The 15022-nt window shown below is 42.0% G+C and overlaps 1 protein-coding gene across 2 annotated transcripts in view; it reads left to right on the forward strand.

Moving 5' to 3' along the window:
* The window catches only part of ATG7 (autophagy related 7), a 252183-nt gene that overhangs the window by 168345 nt on the left and 68816 nt on the right, over positions 1-15022 (forward strand). The gene's annotated exons all lie outside the window — the stretch shown is intronic.

The following is a 15022-nucleotide window of genomic DNA, read 5'->3' on the forward strand; positions in this document are numbered from 1 at the left end:
GCTCGTTTGCACAAATTAAGGCAGGCCCGTTGGTAACCAAGTCCTGCTCCTTGTCAGCAGAGGGCTTGGTTGAAGAGGGTAGTAGGAAATTCTATAAACAAGATATCGCTATAGATATGACTTTAAGAATAAAATAAAGCTACATCACCAACAAACCTACCTATTAGAACACTGAGTTTCTTCCTTCAGTCACAAAACATTCCCCAGCCATTCCCGTACTCTTAGAGGAAGAGTGATGATACATTGGACCTCTTCACCTAAGGAAGGGTAGGATGAGAGCTTCATTTCCGCATCCAGGAGCATTGACATTCTTTTTGTCATCCAGCACTGTTCACTGCAGCCTGACGAGATTTCTTACAGGCCTTCAGAGATAGTGCACTTGTGTTAGTCCCTGTGCTTTAACTACCCAAATAGGGGCTTCTGCCTTGCTCTTACAACAGAATTCGATTAACTGTAAGATCTGGAAATCTCTGGCAAGTGAAAAGCCACTGCTTGGTGTGAATGTGTCTTTATTTCTTAGTAGTGCAAATTACCTCATCTTCAGTAGGAGTATGGCAGCTTCTATGTACTAAATGTTTATCACATGCCAGGCTTGGTGCAGATTGCTCTATGATAGTTGTCTTATTTAATCCTTATCCTGAGGTAAATGACAATATTCCTATTTTATAGGTGAGGTAGTCAGTAATCAAGTCTAAAATACAAGTGTAGGATGCCGTAGCATGGGGGGACCCAATGGGCTACCAGTGGATATGGAGCAGAGGCCTTCCCTGAAGCTGAGCCATGTGGGTAGACAGGATTTAGACTGGGGAGAGAATTTAAGATGGAGGAACTGAGACTCAGAGTCTGAGGAAAAATTTATTACCCTCTCCCTGTATTACTCTTGTTCAGTCTTTGCCCTTTAAGATGAAGATAATCCCCTTGACCAGAATTCTTCTCAAGCCATCTGCATGAGATTAGCTTTCACTGCTTTTTGAGTTAGAATTATAGATACTTGCCTCCTAGTCTGGTCTGGCTTTTCTCCACCAAAGTCTCTAGAGCCATTTCCCATTGACAACCATAGGCCCCAGTAAATCCTGCTTTCAGTCTCTGTCCCCGTCCCCTAGTTCACCCTCTACAATGGGCACCAGGTTTCCCCTTCTAACACAAAGATCTGAGCACGTTACTCAGGGACTTCCAAAGTCTCAGCTTTGCTTCAGGATAAGATCGGCTCCTCAGCATGGCAGTCACAGACAGCTCTTACAGCCTGGCTCCAGCCTGCCTCTCAAGTTTATCAGTCCAGTGACCAGTTGGACTTCTCATGCTTCCTGCTTATTCCTTTGCACGCATTCTCTCTGCTTGGGAAATGCAAACTCATCCTTCAGGCCTTCATCCTTTCTGAAGGCTCCCCTGGTTCCCTTTTCACACTTGTCACACTGAATCATAATTATTTGTTAGCGCCTTGAGAATAAGGACTATGTTTTAATCATCTTTGTATCCCCAGTACCTAGCATAATACCTACCACATATTCAGCACTTACTAAGAACGTTTTTTTTAATAATTTTATTTTTATTTATTTATTTTTCTCCCAAAGCCCCAGTAGATAGTTGTATGCCATAGTTGCACATCCTTCCAGCTGCTGCACGTGGGACGCGGCCTCGGCATGGCCGGAGAAGTGGTGCGTTGGTGCATGCCCGGGATCCGAACCCAGGCAGCCAGCAGCGGAGCGTGCATGCTTAACCACTAAGCCACGGGGCCGGGCCAGAACATTTTTGAATGAATGAATGTTTGACTCTTTTTGTGGGGAGATGAAGATCAAGGATCAGGGACATAATAAATAAGTCTCTTTCTGTCTACAGTAACCTCACAGTGCAGTTGTCTCATTTATATTCAACGGAATATGTATCTATATACACATATATATACATGTATATATGTAACATATGTATGTATATATATATACATGTTATATAGAGAGAATATATATATTCTATATATAAATATATAAATTTTTATAGTACATATAAATATATACACTATAAATATATATGAATATATATACTATATATATAGTATGTGTGTGTAAGTGTGTGTGTGTGTGTGTGTGTGTATATATATATATATATATATATATATATAGTCAAATGGAATTGCTGATGTGAGAAATGCAGGTGGTTTCCCAGTGTCTCGCATATTCCAACTCTTCCTTTCTTTTTTCAGAGAACTCAGAAAAGTACTTCATGGACTGCCTTTTTAGATAACTCCTTTAGGATTAAACTCTACAAGATTACCGTATCAGTCAGACTGTTTTGGTTGGAAGTTAGACACTAACTTACTCAAACAGATTTAAGCAAACATGGGGATTTATTTGCTCAAGTAATCACGAAATTCATGGACAGTTCTAGCCTTAGGCACCACTAGACCCAAGTGTTCAAAAAATGTCAATAGTGGCCTTCTATCTCCTTCTCTTGCCTGGCTTTTCTCTGCATTGCTTCATTCTTAGGTGGGCTCGCACCTCGGGATAGCAAGATGGCACTGGTAGCTCCAGGCTTACACCCCCAGACTTAGCAACTCCTGTGGAAAGAGAGCCTTGTTCCCAATGGAGCTAGCTAATGTCCTGCTTTACTGGTCACCAGTGACCTAATCAGCATGGTGAGGCAGGGGATAACTCTCATTGGTCAAATCTGGGATATGTTCCCATCTCTAGTGGTAATGGGGTAGATAGCTCACCTAAATCACATGATCTGAGAGTCAGGGAGAAATTGGTGAAAAATTAAAAAACTGGCGTGGTTATCATAGGTATCATGGTAGAGTGACAGATGTCCATGACAGTCACCTTCCCTGTCTCTTTGTGCTAATATTTCTCTTATTTGCTATAGCTAAATGGTGTGATAGACCCCAAGTGGGTGGCTTGTCTTGTCTTTTTTCTGTAAATGCAACCCCCATCCCCAGGATCTTTGAAAACAGTTCACTGCTTTCTTGGACTTACTTTTCACCCTGGCCTTTGTGATCAGTCCCAGCAGCTCTCCTCTTTGTGTCCAAACCTTGGAATGCCAAACGGAGTGATTTGGACACAACGGTTTATCATGATGACTTGTGTTTCTTGATAAGATCAAGGAATACTTTAATTCCCAGTGGTTTTTGAACTGGAATCCTGCCGTGCATTCTGTGATACTATATAGATTTAAAGCAAATACTGTTCTCAGGAATGTACTTTCCCTTTACTTTCTTTTTGAAGTTAACCAATGATTTCTGATATTTAGTGACTGCTTGTTTCTGATACTCAGTGACTTTCTGATATTCAGCCCTGACTGCCACTTGTCACTGTGATCAAGCCATATGATACCAGTATTTGCAGATCCTTCTTATATGGGGAGTAATAACAAAACATTACAGCACTTTGGGCCTTGTTTTATTTCTTCCTATTGATAGTTTGGTATTTTCTTGCCACTCTTCATACACTTGTTTTCTGGCCTGCTTTGCACCCCAATTGGCAGCCACTTAAGTGAGTATTTTTTGAGCTCCTACCACCTACCCAGGAAGGAAATTGTAATTTATTGAGTACCTATTTTCTCAGTATCTCAATAAACCTTTTATGCAAATCATCCCATTTATTTCTCATAGCAACCCTTTGTGGAATGGGTATCATTATTACCACTTAAAAGATGTGGAAATTGGGGCCAGCCTGGTGGCTCGGTGGTTAAGTGCGCGTGCTCTGCTTCAGGCCCAGAGTTCGCAGGTTCGGATCCCGGGCACGCACCGATGCACTGCTTGTCAAGCCATGCTGTGGCGGCGTCCCGTGTAAAGTAGAGGAAGATGGGCACGGATGTTAACGCAGGGCCGGTCTTCCTCAGCAAAAAAGAGGAGGATTGGCATTGGATGTTAGCTCAGGGCTGATCTTCCTCACACACAATAAAAAAGATGTGGAAAGTAAGGGCTAAGAGAGGATAAATAATTTGCCAAACGTCTTAGACCTGGTGGAAGACCTGTTATTCTGTTCCAGGTCTGCTAAACTTCAAAGCCCATTCTCTAAGAATTAGGCTAGGAACTCTAAGATACTGGAAAAGTATAAGATCCAATTTCTGACCTAAAGTCAGAGGGATAAGACTAACACATTTGAAACAATAAGAGTGAATTTAAGATAGGGTCAGTTCTCAGTGCTGTGATATAGTAGTTTATGGTGCTCTTTAAGGTCAGAAAACGGTGAATTTTGCCTCCCAATCCCACTCTACTTCGATCTCAACCTGACCAGGAATATATATAAATATTAAATCAAGAATTTATTTTAAATGTAACCCTGGCCCCAGTTTCACAATATGCTAATTCACTGTTTTGTTTACTTTGTGCTGTGAATTTAGACGTGTGTCTCCTCACACATCTGTTGAACCCAGAAACATTGTAGAGAGCCTAGATATCTTTACATATGTTCACCCTCATGTCCACTGCCTTTTAGGTCTGTGAACTCCTTGATAAGCACAGGTCACAGTCATGAGCTCTTCATTGTACAACTGATCTGGTAAGACAGTGGCCAGGGGACAATTTTTATCCTGGATAAAAATCTGCCACTTGGTTGGATTCAATGCAGTTTAGTTCACCTGAGGCTTACTGAGTGCCTGGTGAGTGGCAGCCAGTGTGCCAAGCTCCATGGGGGAATATAGCATATTCGTTCAGTGTCTGCTATATGCTAGGCCCCTTCCAAGCACTGGGGGTACAGTGGTGGTCAAGGCAGACAAGGCAAGTCTCTGTTTTCATGCAGCTTACCTTCTAGTTCCATAAACAAGTGAAAAAAAAGACACTTTCAGTTAGTGATGAGCACAGTGATGAAAACAAAACAGGGTGCTGGGGTGGAATGAATTGGTGTGGGGAGTGGAGGAGGAGAGAATGGAGGTCAAGAGTTAGACAATTTAGAATGGCAGGTCGGTGAAGGTCCCTCTCATAAGGTGGCTTCTGAGCTGAGACCTGAATGCAGAGAAGAAGGGAGCCAGACGTGAGAATCTGGGGTAAGAGCCTGTAGGCAGAGGGAATGTCCTGTGCAAAGAGCTAAGTTGGGAACAAGCTTATTCACTTTAAGAAATAGGGGGAAATGTCGCCAGCATGGTGAAAGCACAGTGGGCTAGGGGGGGAGTGCTAGGAAATGAGACACAGGCAGGGAGCAAGTGATGTGGGCTCTCGTAGGCCATGAGAACAAGCTTGGGTGTGTTTTAAGCCGGAGGGTGACAGGGAGTGATTCACATTTTTGTAAAAGCCTTGGCTGCTATGTAGGGAATGGATTGGAGTGTAGAAGGGTAGAAACAAGAATGTTTGTGGTGAGTGGCTGAGCAAGATAAGTTATGTTGTTATAATTATTGACATTATCATATACCTGGCAAAGGAATTTGAAATTGGATTTTCTCCTAAAGGCAATGATGTGGTTGTGTGTCAGTAAGAGCTCCCGTTTACTGAACACTTACCGGCGCCAGTCACATGGCTTTATGTGCATTTCTCATCAAATCCTCGCATGCACAAAAACCCTTATAAGCTGGGTTTATTACTGGCGTCACCTTTTTATAGAGGAGGAAACTGAGGTAAGGAATGCCTAGATACTGACCACTTGTTAGTAAGGAAAGGGGACAGGAGCGGCATGGTTACCAGGCACCAAACTCGTGGAGGGGGCTGGGAGACTCATCAGGAAGCACACAAAGGCCGTTGGAGTTTGGCAGTGACTCTGAGGTGCGAAGGAGAGGAGCTGGTCCTGGTGAAGAGCCTGTGTTAAGAGTGGGTGTCACGGGGCGGCCTGCCCGGTATGTAAACCACTAGGGTAAATGCTGCAGGAGAGACTTAGGTAGAGTGGACGCTAACGCCGTTACCTGGGCAAGTTACAGACCTGGTGATCAGATAGACTACCTCTCACACAGACTAAAAAGTGGGAACTTCTGAAGGAGAATTTGTTAATACCCTTAACTTAGAATCTCAGGAAAGTCCTGGTGTCATAATTGAATTCCTACACCTTCTTCTTGGTCAGTTTTAAGCTAACATTATCTTGGAAAAATCTGTCCTGACCTGTCTGTGTCCTCTACCCCAGGTAGGCAGGTGGATATTTTTTTCCTAAACCCAGTTCATCTGTGTTTGTCTGTTTCCATCCATCATACACACACACCGAGGACCTGCACATTCTGGGGCATCTCAAGAGCGCCTGAATGTTCACCTTGGGACAAAAATGATCCCCAGGTGTGATTTTGTTTCCCTCAGGTGCTTGGGGTCTTTTCACAGCCCCAAGACATCATCATGACTTCCCAAGAACTGGTGTGTTTCTATGGGCTCCTCACTAGGGTTAGGTCCTGCTCCTTTGTACCTTGAGGTTCTGGGAAAGCTGTTGGGTCCCAAATCAGGTCTCATCTCTAGGAACCATTTTTGGTTTTGCTTTTCCTGCTGATTCTTCCTTGAGAGGACGTACTAAATTGCTTTTAGTTTTCTCCCAGCATTCACTGCACCAAAATCTGGAGGTGCTTGTGTTTATCATTGGCCAGGCTACATATCAGCTCGTAGAAAACGGCTGCAGTTCTAGGAAGTGCAGTCTTAATTTGTTAGCCAAATACTCCATGCATCAGCAGTGGCAGTAGCTGCCAGTTGATCTGAGTTTATGTGGTGAGATTTTTGTTTTGTTTTCTTTTCCCCCTCGGATGAGAACTACTGTTTGCTAGAGCTGAGATCATCACAACCATTTCAATTAGGACTTTGTGTGCAAATATAATTACACCTCCCAAAGATATAGGCCTGGCCTAGTAAAGTGAAGGCAAAAAATAAAAGGGTCAGTAGAAGGAGAATGAGTACAGAGTAGATTGAATGGCAACTTACTTATTTTCAGTGATATTATACAAATCAAATAACATCCTATTCCCTTTTATTTTAGCTGAGTATTCTTGTCCAAAATGAAAATCAGATGTTTTTCTTCTTTTTCATTTTTTTCTAAAGCAAATGGTTACAAACACTTAATATAATTTACTGGAGCTTTTTTCTAAAAGAACATTTACATTACTTTCTTTTATGCATGCAGTAACTTTTGATCAAAACATGACTCCACTCCCTTGTTTAATGTTGAGCATCTGGATTAAAGACTTCTTTTAATCTTAAATACAGATTATGGCTCTCTTTCCCTTTAAGCAAACCGCCATAAAACCTTGGCCCCTTTCCAGTTTTCTTCATTAAAGCTCTCTTTATTATAGTGTTTTCGGATGGCAGTCATTAAATGATTGTTATGCACAATAGGCACTTGATTATAATTATTTAACTGGCAATCAGTTATTGTAGCAATTTGGTGGTGTAATTAAAAGGGAGCATGTTTGTACCTGCCAGCATCTTTGAGATGTTCAGCTCTGGATTACGGGAAGAAGCAGAACCTAAACATATGGACAGGAAGAATCAAGCACTTCTATGAATGGAAGCTTATCTTTTATTCTCCCCCAATCTGGTTCTTGGCCTCTTTTGTTCCATAAGGTGATAAAATAAGATGTGGATAAGAATTTTTGTGCTACAAACTCCTATATCAGTGGATACATTCAGTAATGAATGTTAAGTTTCTCCTTGTGCTGAGAATTGCTAAATGGGTAGAAGTATATTTCCACAATTCTGCTTTTCTTAACACAAGCATAGGAGTGTTCTTCCCACTCTAGTTTATAAATTTCAGCATTTCTTTCTTGACATGTAAATTGATATGGGCTGCCACTAAAAAAAGTTGATATAAAAGATATGTGGCATTCATTAACATGCACCTGGAAAGCCATTAATCACTAAAGAAGTTAGTAGCAATATGATTCTCAAGTCAAGATAGGCCCCTACCTTATTCACAACTCTTTCAGTTATGAGTGACAGAGATCTAATTCTAAGCAGTCTTTGCAAAGAGGAAATTTCTTGGCTTATGTAGCTGGAATATTGTTGGAATTGCTTATAAGATTAAAGGAAGAGCTGCCGGAACCAGGGCTCAGGGTTAGGAACTGGGATTCAGTACCTCTGAGACTCACTTTCTCTCGATCTCTCAGCTGAGCCTGCCCGTGCTTGGCTTCATTCTGAGGGCAGGTTTCCAGGCTTCCCCCTGTGGCAGGAAACATGGCCACTAATAGCCCCAGATTCCCATCTTCTTAGCTGAGCAACTTCAGTGGAAAGCAACATGTGTCTTCCATCTTTCGTAAATCAGTCTCAGACAAGGACTCTGATTGGCCCTATTTGGGTCGTATACCCACCCCCTCGACTAATTATTGTTGCCAAGAAAATGGCAACATATGATTGGCTAAGCCTAAGTCACATGTTATCCCTGGGGTAGGATAGGGAGATGGAGTCCTGTGATTGATGATCCTGTCAGAGACATTAATATGTCTCCATAGGTACCTTAATAACTGAGAAAAACACAATGATTATTTTAGAAAATGAATATGAAAATCTGAAATATCCAAACTTATAAAATGTTCTCTACATATTTTCCCAAAGTGGATCTTCATCTTTCTTTTAGAAATATTCCACCTTTGTAAGACAGGGTTGTAAGTATCCACCTGAGTTTCAAATGATTGCCTAACCTCACCTGTTGTCATTCGTGAGCCCAAAAGACCCCTTAATAGTGTGATCTAAGAGCAGGGTCCTGAAGAGATGGGAGGCACAAATCATAGATGACCTATTAATTAATACAGAGTACTAAACCACTTACCACAGTTCTGGATAATAAAATTCTCCATTTCTCTCTTGGTTTACTTTCATATTTGAATCTGTGGGTCCAAAGATTCAAAACAGTCTGCAAAATAGCAGACTTAAATAGCAAAAAGCCTTAAAAATAAAGGAAAATGTTAACTGAAAATTTAAAAGAAAAGCACCCCCCCACCCTACACACACACACACACACACACACACACACAAACACACACACAGAACATGATCTAGTCAGTCTTATTTGTGGGGAAAGTATGAATCATCCTATTTATTAAGCAAATAAAGAAGACAATTGAAATGTGCAAGCTCAAACTTGAATAAAAATAATTCTCAGTTTCCTATTTCTCTTATTAATCAATGCACATTTATTTTTTTATGTATTTATTTGTACAACTGAGATAGTTAAGCTGAGGGTAACTTAAATGACTAATAGAATACTACCTGAACTTTGGGGTGAGGAATCAGCTTCTTCAAATCGAGTCTATGCGTGTATATTTACACACACACTCTTTTTTAGTTTGTGGATGTTGGACACTGCTAGAGCAGTTTCTTGGGAATCTAATCTTCTCAATGGCAAGCTCCAGCATCACCTTTGCCAATAGTTTAGTTCATATGGACCTGATGCCAATTTTCTTTTCACATATGTGAAATAACAGTTTGGCACACAGCAAACAAAACAGTGACGCCGTAGAGAAGACTGGTGCTTTTTCAGAGGTGAAAGGGGCAGATTCAGAACTAATTTTTTCTTTAGGTGAACCAAGTTTAAATTAAATTAAATGTTGCAAGAGATTACAGTATTTGTGTGACTCTCAAGAAGTCAAAGGCCATGACGATAAAGTATTTTCATTTTATAGAGTTTTTCTTGGAAGAGCTGCACACCATATGACAGCATAGTGCTTAAAAGCCAGAGCCTGGTGCCAGCACAAAATCCAAACATCATAAAGTTACTTCCAAATCGAAGATATTTATCGGTCCCCTCTCTGGGAACAGAGCATCTCTCAACTAGTCCAAATCTGCCAGCTCAGAATCACCTTCCCAGCCTTGGGTTTTGAGTGTGAAGCACCAAGAAAGGCATGTTCTCCAGGAAGGAAAGGGAAAACTGTTAAACAGCAATTGTCAAGTGAGTCAAAAAACACAGACAGCAGTGTTGTCCCAGTGGACAGTTTTTTCTTTAGCAAAAATCTTTCTTTAATATTTTGGTTAGCCAAAGAAAGTTAAGGGAGGCCAACCAGTGGCCATTGCTGGATGTGTGCCTGATCCCTTGGTCACTTTTTGAAAACCCAGCTAACCTCCTTCCAACAAATAGCCTACCTCCCACCCTCTCCAATTAGGGCCATGTGCCTTTACCAGATTAGAAAATTCTGAAATGAAGGGACCATTTGTTCAGGCTTTCCATGCTTCTGCAGTGCCCTGGAATCAGTAAAAAGCCTTGTAATGTGTGCCTCTCTGCTTCCCCAGCTTCGCCCAAAGGGTGCTAGGGAAGCCTTCGCCTTCTTCCAAGGCTGCTTCTGTACACAGAAGATCTCTGAAAGCTTTGCTCATCAGGACTCGAAATCCAGGCTCCTCAGTGATTTTCCATCACAGGTTCACTGCCAAGTCACACAAATCCGTCAAGGGAGGCTTCCTAGGAGAGCACCGAGTCCCTGCCCGCCGGGTGACAGCTCAACAACCAGCCTCGAGTGCTGGCTGGCGGGCCTCTCTTCTTTCCTACTCCCAGCATCAGACTTCACCACCACCTGCTAAAGCATCTAAAGAGAGCAAGAGGTCTTGTTCACAACAGATGATTAGAGTTGATGCCAGAAGTGTAAACAAGTCATAAATTACTCTTAATTCTTCTTGGCTACGGATGCTATTAGTCTTTAGTTATGGAAAAATATACTCCCTTTAATCTCTTTTATTTATATAATATAATAGTTAGTCTTCTTGTATGACTATAAATCTCAGTTTTCTTCAAGAAGCATTTCCTAAGCTTGTGCTCCATGCAAAGTACTGTGTAAGCCACTATTTTTTTTTTAACATTTATTTTTATTTTTTGAATTTATTTATTTTTTTCCCCCAAAGCCCCAATAGATAGTTAGTTGTATGTCATAGCTGCACATCCTTCTAGTTGCTGTATGTGGGACGCGGCCTCAGCGTGGCCAGAGAAGTGGCGCGTTGGTGCGCACCCGGGATCCGAACCCGGGCCGCCAGCAGCGGAGCGCGCACACTTAACTGCTAAGCTGCGGGGCCGGCCCGAAGCCACTATTCTTGAGAACAGATACAGCAGTTAGTGTTCGATAGGGGCAGAGTTTCAGTTTGGGAAGATGAAAAAGTTCTGGAGATGGATAATGGTGCTGGTTGCACAGCATTGTGAATGTACTTAATGCCACTGAACTGTACACTTAAAAAGGATTAAAGTGGTAGATTTTGTTATGTATATTTTACCACAATAAAAAAATTAGAGTTCTTGTACTTTTTTAAGTCAAAGTTAATTATTTATTTATTATAAGTTCTACATATCTTCTGTAGCAAAATGTAAATGTATGTCACTCATCAGAAAAACCTAGAATTCCACATTTCTTATATTTCACATAGTAAGTACTAAGGTCATTATTTCACAGTTCTCCTATTATCAGAGTACTATACAAGATCTTATTTAAGTTAACAATTATCCTCTGCAACAGAAGTAAAAACAGAATCTCAACTAATGAATTGTATTATGTATTAATTAAGTGTCTTAATGCATTCCTGAGTTAGGCCTTCGATTTGATGTCCATGCCACAGTGCCTCAAAATGAGGGCTTTGTAGAGCTTGGAGAACAGATTCAGATCCTATCTTGAGGCTTGCTAAAGTGTGGAAAGCCCCTAGCTTCAGGCTCCAGTTCCTTCCTCTGCCTTCGGCCAGCAGTGTGACTGTGGCCAGTCATCTCATCTTTGTGGGCTGCAGTGTCCTTATCTGTAGAATGGGAATGAAGATGCTGCCTTGCAGGTTGTCGGGACCAAATGTGCGAACATTTGTGGGAACGCTTAGCACTGTGCTGGGGACATAGTAGGTGGTAAATTTATGCCATCTCTTTTGCGCTTGAAGCTGTGGAAGCTGTTGTGACAGTCAAAGGACCATAACACAGTAGATGTCTAAAACAGGCTCCAGAGAGCCCTTCATCCTACATGGGTGGGAGCCATCTCCTGGAAATCCTTTTCTCCCTCTCCTGATACCCAGGTCCCCTCTCCTGACACTCACTAGGCTGTTCTTTCACTCTGCCTGCCTTTGAACTGGGAAGTTCATGATACAAATATATTGACATTGTGTGAGAGGGGAAATGGCCCGCCCCTCAGTCCCTGGCCTGGAGCCAACAGCAGCTATGGAAACACAGCGGTGCTCAGTGTCTGATGGTGTTTTGGCCTCTTGCTCTTCTAAGACCCCAAGGCCTCACTATCATGCTTCTCAGACCTACTAACTTTCCCTTGGGTTAGAATCTCTTCCCTTTGGTTTCTTTTGACCTCTTGTCCCTTAGTCAAAAGCTAGCAGCAAAGAGAAGTATTTGTTACCACAGATCTGTGTCTTTGCGGCAGGTAGCTTGGCCCCAGCAGGCCTTCTTCCATGTAGCATGGAAAGCTGTGTCTGGCGACTCTCGCTCTTCCTTCCTCGTGAATCTGTGCTGCTCCTCCTGGCTCCAGGTAACAGTCTAGCCTTGCATGAGGCCTCACCAAGAGCTAGAATTCAGTTTGTTAAGAGATTAGAGTACTTTAATCGGTGGTATAATTTATCAGCCTCCCCAAGTTAATGACATCCTTTTATATCTTATAAACACTTGTCTGATAAAGAGCTGACTACCCCTTCTGTACCAATACCATGAGTTCAAGGGGATAGCTAGTCCTGGGCTATTAAGCCGGTGGTTCTCAACCCTTTTATTATGATTTTTTAAGCTTTTTATTGAGGATTATATAATTTATATACAATTAAGTGCATAAAGCTTAAGTGTACATCTCAATGAATTTTTATTATCTGTACACCTGTGTAAATACCACCTAGATAGAGATTTAGAACATTTCCAGTACTCCAGAGCCTCCCTCGAACCTCCTTCTAGTCAGTACCGCCAAAGATAACTACTGTTCTGACCTCTTATCAGCTTAGATTCGTTTGGGTTCTCAACTTTTTTCCAACCTATATACTTTTTCCTAAGTCCCACTCTCCTACTTAATATCATTTAAGAATTCAAAATTAATTATCGCCTATTGTGACCAAAAAGAAACAAAGTAGTGGTAATTTTGGAAATGCTTTTCCTGCCCTCCACTCCCACACACACATTCTAATATGCCCTCTGCCCCCCCGCAACCTCCCCTACCAGGTCATGGGGAGGGCGGGTGATATCGCCATCCTTTCTGGTCAGTCATGCTGGATCCCAGAATCTGGAAGAGAAGAGAAACAGACACCACGGACTTTAGTCCTATTTTCCTGGTGCCCAAACTTCACGGTGTAGTGTTTTCTAAGCTGAACAAGAGTGTGGTTCTTAGGATCACGGGACATCCACTGAGCTCCCAACAAGCACAGATTCCTGTTTTCCTCTTTCTGTCAAAGTAGGATTTTTCTTTCCCCTGATTATGTTTTAAGTTTTCTTGGGGATGGGGAATGCATTCGAAGAGGAGTATCACCATTGCACTGCCCTTTTAACATGTTGCTGTCGACCATCTTGAACTGTTTGTAGTGAGGAATGTGATGAGAAGATTATTTTACAGGAGGTACACAGAAGCCCCCATTTTGGCTTGTACTGCCATACTCAAATCCTTGTATTTAAAAGTGGAGCTTAGTCTGTTTATCCTACAGTAAAAATATCTACAAGAAGCTATTATTACATTGACACTGGAGCTGAACAGGAAACCAGAGGATTCACAGATGATATCTGCTTTAATGCAATGGGTTTTCTACAAACTGACTTTGCAGCCAATCAGGATAGCCTCTACAAAAGGATTTAAGGAACATGTTATTGACATAATGTTTATTTCTTGGGCTTTGCAGGCTACATCGTGTTCCCAGAGTTCTGAGGGCTAAAGAGAGTGGGAGGCTTAAAAAGAGAGAGAAGATGAACCCAGTAAGAAAGAACTGAGATAGATTCCATCGTTACTGAAAATATAATTATTCTTTGATATGGGATAGAATTTGGTATAATTCAACAATTATGTATAAGTATTTATTATATGCACAGTATTGCACAAAGCACAGTTTGCAGCCTGAAGGGAGGGTGATATGCAAAAAAAAGTCCTCGAAACTGTCTTTTTCAGCATTTTTATCCATGATTTAGATTAGGACAAAATTGGTACATCTAGCAAATTCATGGATGATGCTAAGCCGGGAAGAGTGCTAAAATCAGGATCTAAAGAGATTATGACGGGGCCCACCCAGTGGCATAGTGATTAAGTGCGCAGGCTCTGCTGCTGGCAGCCTGGGTTCGGATCCCAGGCGTGCACCTACGCACCACTTGTCGGGCCATGCTGTGGTCGCGTCCCACATAAAGTGGAGGAAGATTGGTATGGATGTTAGCTCAGGGCCAGTCTTCCTCAGCAAAAAGAGGAGGATTGGCATGGATGTTAGCTCAGGGCTGATCTCCCTCACAAAAAATAAATAAATAAATAAATAAATAAAGAGATTATGACAGACGTGAGGCCGGACCTAAAAAGTTGAACTACAACAGGCATAAGTGTAAGTCCTTAGATCCTTAAAAAAACAAAAAAAGTTTCTGTGAGCATAGGATGGAGGAGATGTAATAAATAGCACCTGTGTAAAGAGGTTTTTCCATGCTTGCGAGTACAATGTGAGTAAAGCAATGGTGTGAAGGGGCATAAAAATAGCTTCTGCACTATGAAGTTACATTTCCAGAAACTGAATGGCCAGAACCCACGTCTGGAGTCCAGCATTGACTTCACTTCAGATCACCACTCAAAGATGCTGAGAACCAGGATCGGAAACCACATTATGAGGAACATTCTCAAATAAAAGAATGAGTAATTAATTAGGTGGAAGAAGAGAAAAGCAAAGGGATGCCTATGCCCCATCCTCAAATGCCTGTCAGGCTGTCCCGTGTGTGAGGCATGTGAGGCTTGTGTCCTGGAAGGCCAAGCTAGGATTAGGGAGAAGTTACAGAGAAGAGTCTCTGGTTCCATTACCCACACTTGAAGTTGTTGAGCAGAATGGACTAGGTGGCCTTGTGACTGGGCACGGATGTGGAAGACTCATATTTATGGAGGATGTACCTCATGCCAGTTGTAGGGCCCTGGCAGCCACTTGTCAGAGGTGTTGTGGAGAGGATTCGTGCACCTTGTAGAGGTTTGGAACAGATGCTCCATAAGGCCACATCTGACCCTGATATTCTGTGATTGCTTATGTGCACACAATGCA

The sequence above is a fragment of the Diceros bicornis genome, chromosome 2 (genome assembly GCF_020826845.1).
Source record: "Diceros bicornis minor isolate mBicDic1 chromosome 2, mDicBic1.mat.cur, whole genome shotgun sequence".
NCBI classification, from domain to species: Eukaryota; Metazoa; Chordata; class Mammalia; order Perissodactyla; family Rhinocerotidae; genus Diceros; species Diceros bicornis.